The following is a 5,791-nucleotide window of genomic DNA, read 5'->3' on the forward strand; positions in this document are numbered from 1 at the left end:
TTTTGACAGTCAATCCAAAACTTTCGTCTTCCATGGAAATGGATCATTTGATCCGCCCATTTTGCCATCTTTCTTGATGTCACCTTTGGTATGGGAGATATAGGAAATATTCTTTGGTCAGCGAAGTTTTTCCCATCGTCTCCATGTTCCTTACAAGGAGTTCGATGATGGAAGACAATTTTTGACGGCGCCTGCAAGCCACCTTGCTTGCTGAGAGTGCTTCTCAGCCTCCTTGCCCGTCATTGTAGCGATGCATTTAGGAAGGCGATACGAAGGCGCTTCATCTTCCTTTCTGCTTGCTAAGAGTGTTTCTCGACTTTTCTAGTTGCCTTTGCAGCGGTGCGATCAGGATGGCAATCAAGGCCAATACACCCTCTTACTCAGCGATCGATTGGGAGATTAGTTTGCTCTTAATTGTAGTTTATAGAGCATTTAGCATCTTGTATTTTGCAGCTTTGTAATGAATGTTTGATAATAAAGGAATTTATTTGAACGTATTTCGCTCTGGCCCTTTTTACTCTACGATCGTTCAATGCGATTTGATTACGCTTTTATTTGTTCACTTTCCCATAAGGAAGGAACATATTTTTTTTAAATATTTGCCATTAATGAACCTCATGTGCTTGGTGCCGTCTAAATCTTCCAAATGATAGGCTCCATTAGGCAACACATTATTTACTTTATATAGTCCTTCCCAATTGAACGATCATTTGCCATACTTTGGATCTTTGCTATCCAAAGGGAGTACTGTTTTTCAAACCAATTCGCCCAGGTTGAACGACTTGGCTATAACTTTTTGATTATAAAATTTAGCCACTCTTCGTTTTTGAACTTGCAATCTATCTAGGACGTCCAACTTTAATTCGTCTAACACCAATAAGTTCTGAACTAGTGATTCGGTATACTCACCATCACTTAACTTATGTTGCAAACACACTCTGATCGATTGCACATTGATTTCCATAGGCAAAACGACCTCTTGTCCATAAGTAAGTTGGAAATGAGTAATTTTGGTACTTGACCGAGACGACGTCATATAAGCCCATAAGGCCTTGTTCAGACATTCGTGCCAATTTCTGGCATTTTCATCTATCATTTTCCTTATGATATTTTTTAAAATCTTATTAGAAGATTCTGCTTGTCCGTTGGATTGAGCATAATATGGTGTGGAGTTCACTAATTTAACTCCAAACTCGCTCAAGAATTTATTCACTTGATCCCCATTCAAAGATGTTCCATGATCTACCATCAAAGTTTGTGGAATTTCAAATCTATAAATGATGTGATCACGGATAAATTCTATGACATTCTTTTGGGTGATCTCCTTTAAAGGTACCGTCTCTACCCACTTAGTGAAATAATCAGTTGCAACTATAACAAAAGTATGTTGCTTGGACGACGGGGGATAAATCTTCCCTATCTATCGTCCAACCCTTGAACGGCCAAGGTTTAATAATAGGTGTCATCTCTCGTGCTGGCGCCCTTTGTATTGGACCATGCTTTTGGCATGCTAAACAACTCTTTGCATACTGAACGCATAATTTTTCCATCTTTGGCCAAAAAATCCACTCCTAATAATTAACCATCTCATCCTTTGGCCAGCTTGATGAGCTCCACATATCCCTTCGTGCACTTCAACCATGATCGTCCTGGCTTCTTGCAAACTTCACATTTTAGCAATATACCATCAGAGCGTTTCTTAAACAACTCTTCATCTATCAGTGCATAGTTTAGCAAACGCAACTTCATTTTTCTACTATCTCCTTTATTAGATTCTTTAAGGAACTCTTTAATCTCTGCCCTCCAATCTATTGCATCTCCATTTTGTATGCAATGAATTTCAATCGTTCTCGCCCTTCTTTGGGTCACGGAAAATATGGTTCTATACTCACAAGTAGACTTCCAATTTAGAACCTTTGAGTACCCTGAGGCCATCTGGGCCAACTCATTTGCCACGTCATTGTATATCCTATTAACGCATTGAAGTTCTACTTGGTCGAATTCTTCTAACAACTCTTGGGCGATTTCATATTGACTCATGATGGAATCCATTTGGCATTTAAAATCACCAATCAATTGGTGAATTACCAATTGAGAATCAGCTCTAATGATTACATTCTTTATCCCCATATCTATCATTAGTTCTAAGCCCACGATTAAAGTTTCATATTCAGCCTGATTGTTGGTGCACATCCTATCCAAAGTGAATGCGAACTTGTAGCAAATCCCTAAAAAATTTATCAATGCTACTCCTACTCCTACACCTTTAGAGGTTTTTGACCCATCGAAATACAACACCCAAGGTTTTAGTTCGAACGAATTAATTTCCAATTCAATTTCTTCAGGCATGTCAAGGCATGGATGATCGGCTAGAAAATTAGCCAAAACCTGATTTTTGACTGCCTTTTGGGGTATGTATTGTATTTTGAATTCTGATAAAACTAACGTCCAAAGGCCTACCCTTCGGTGTAAAATAGGGCGAGAGAACATATACTTAATCAAATTTACTCTAGCAATCAAATAAACGGTTACGGACCGTAAATAAGCCCTTAATTTTGTACATGTGAAATACGATGTAAGACATAATTTTTCAATAGCAGAGTAATTACATTCAAATTTTGTTAACCGTCTACTCAAGTAGTAAATCGCCTTCTCTTCACCAAATTGGTCTTCTTGCGTGACCATTCCAGCTATTGATTCTTTTTCAGCCGATACATACACTTTCATTGACCGTCCTTGGATTGGTGACACCAACACTGGTGGACTTAATAAATATGTTTTCAGGCTTTCAAAAGCCTTTTGATGTTCTTCTTTTCAGACGAATTCGTCCTGATTTTTCAGCTTTAAAAGTGGCGAAAAGACTTTAGTTAGCCCTGCACAGTTAGAAATAAAGCGTCTTAAAAAGTTTACTTGGCCTAGAAACCTTTGCAATTCTTTTTTGTTGCTAGGTGGTTTGGTCTCTAAAATGGCCTTCGCTTTATTTTTATCAAGTTCAATCCCTCTTTTGTGTATCAAAAAACCAAGAAAGTTCCCTACATTAACATCAAATGCACATTTCAATGGATTTAACTTTAGCTTATAATGTTTCATTCGCTCAAATGAACATCTTAACTGTTCGAAATGGTCCTCTTCTCTAATGGATTTGACCACTATATCATCTACATACACTTCAACAAATTTGTCTATCATATCATGAAAAATTAAATTCATTGCCCTTTGATAAGTTGTCCTGCATTTTTCAGGTCGAAAGGCATGACTACCCATTCAAAACATCCTAGAAACCCAGGGTATCTAAAGGTAGTTTTGTGTATGCCTTCCTCAGCTATATAAATTTGATTGTATCCTGAATACCCATCCATGAAGGAATACATGACGTGTCTGACAGCTGAGTCTACTAAAGAATCTACCGTGGGCATTGGATATTCATCTTTGGGTGTGGCTATGTTTAAATTCCTAAAGTCTATGCACACATTTAGTTTACCATTCTTTTTTAGTACTGGCACGACATTAGACAACCACTCGACATACCTGGCTGTTCTAATAAAGCCTGCTTTTAATAATCGCTCTATCTCTTTTTTAATCTCAAGGAGTACATTAGGAGCAAAACGTCTGGAAGGTTGCCTATGAGGTTTAAAATTAGGCTTAATTGGCAATCTATGTTCCACCAAGTTTCTATCTAAACCAGGCATTTGTTCATATTCCAAAGCAAAACAATCTTTATTCTCCTTTAACAAAGCGATTAATTTATCACTACCCTCTTGATCGAGCATCTGGCTGATGAATGTTGGACGATCTTCTCCTTCATTGCCAATATTTACTTTAATCAGAGGGTCTTGCGCTTGAGTGTATCCAGGCTTGATGATCCGCATTACTTCATCGTCCAGTTCCCTTGTAGGCACTTCTTCTTCTAAACAATCCACCTTGTTGACTTCTCGGCCAATACTTTGTTCCAATTCGAATACTGCTAATTTGTCTTTCAACGCTTTCAGGGCTGCCTCTTCTTTCGTCTTGTTCTTGCATTCTTTATTGAAAGCCATTAATTTGACTTGAAGGCCTAAATATCGGCCATTTGCTTTTGTTGTTTAGAACTCATTCAAGACTCCTTGATTATTCTTTTACCAATTACTGGCTCTTCTAGGGCCACTATATTTGGCCTCATCTGACTGAATATTTCAGTGAGTGCGTCCACTGAAAATGGCTCTTCACTCTGCGCGACAATCTGAGTTTCTTCCCCATCTTGGACTATCCTGACAGGTCCATAGTTTCCTTCGTACATGAACCTTTCCACTGAGTTGGCTTCTGCGACAAAAGGCCTATGATCGGCCTGCACTACCTCTGCTTCGCCCTTGTTATTCCAAAAAACCAGGCATTGATGGAGCGATGAGGGTATACAGCGACTTCCTGTATCCAATCTCTTCCTAGTAACACATTGTAACTAGTAGGACCATCTATTACAAAGAAGACTGTGGTCCTAGTAGTTGTCCCTATAGTTATGTCCAATGGCATAACTCCCTTAGCTGCAGTTGCTCCTCCATTGAAACTTGTAAGGATGACTTCTATTGGAATCATATCCCCTTCTATCTTTGCAAATTTCCTCATCATCCTAGATATAATGGTGTTTATAGTTGCTCCATTATCGACAATCACTTTTGCCACAGGTATGCCGTTAACTAGAGCTTTAACGTACAATAGCCTCAAGTGTTTAGTCAATTTCATGGCTGGCTGCTTAAAAATAACCTTTTCGACAGTCTTTATTTCTACTTCCTGCTTGTTCTCTGTCGAGTTATCCTTTTGTGATAAGTCAACGTGCAGCATATCGCACTGAGCCTCTGTCTCCTGAATTTCCTTTTTACTATTTTCTAGTGCTTCATCTTCAGTTACCCAACCTGTGGGAGGAGGCATTATTCTTGGAGGTGATCCATACTTTTTAGAGCGAGGCACTCTCTTCTTCCTTTTGAGCATCCTATACAGCACGTAAAAATTGAAAGAACGTCCAGATGGTTCTCCCAATAAGTCTACTTCACGAACTCCCTCTCGATGTAGTTGCTTCAATAGAGTATTGTACGACACTCTTCTTCTTCTTCTTTCTGCTTTCAGATCGATTTTCTCTTCAATGTCTGTCATACCATCATCTTCCTCACCATTGTAGGCCTCTCTAGAAATCTGGCATTCTTCATATTCCAGCACGCATGCTTCTCCTTCGTTATTCTCTCTTTCTTCTTCTTCTTTCTCTTTATTCTTGAACTCATTGGCTAGTAAATAGTTATTAGCCACGACAGGAGGTAACGTACCGAACTGAATAGTAAGGGGCTGATCTGGATCTTCTCCATCCCTTCTGTCTCGCTCAAACTTCGATCTTCCAGAAAAAGTTTCTGGCAACTCTTTCATTGATTCATCTGTACCAGTCTCTTCACTGTCTTTGAGAACATTTTGATTGGCTACCTCGAGTAGTTTAAGAGCCTTAGGACGTGGCACTCCCTGTTGTTGCCTCATCATTCGTCCATAATTTCATTGGAAACGCCTTTGTTGGGTTCTAGTCATCTCGTTAAAGGGTATCCTTTCCTGCATTATACTGGAATGAATGCCATACATTTGGTTGGCGAGGTTGCGACCTGAATGTTCTCCCATTATTTACTGGCCTGAACTGCCTCTCAAAAGGCGGTCCCTTATAGAACGATGTACCTCACCCTGTACCAGGCTGAGCGTTTGGGAAGAAAGTAGGGCGATGGGGATGCTGCCATATCCCTGGTTTCTTTGTATTCCCTCTCACTTCTCTTTTACATCTTGCACA

This window comes from Olea europaea, unplaced genomic scaffold (genome assembly GCF_002742605.1).
Source record: "Olea europaea var. sylvestris unplaced genomic scaffold, O_europaea_v1 scaffold1727, whole genome shotgun sequence".
Lineage (NCBI taxonomy): Eukaryota > Viridiplantae > Streptophyta > Magnoliopsida > Lamiales > Oleaceae > Olea > Olea europaea.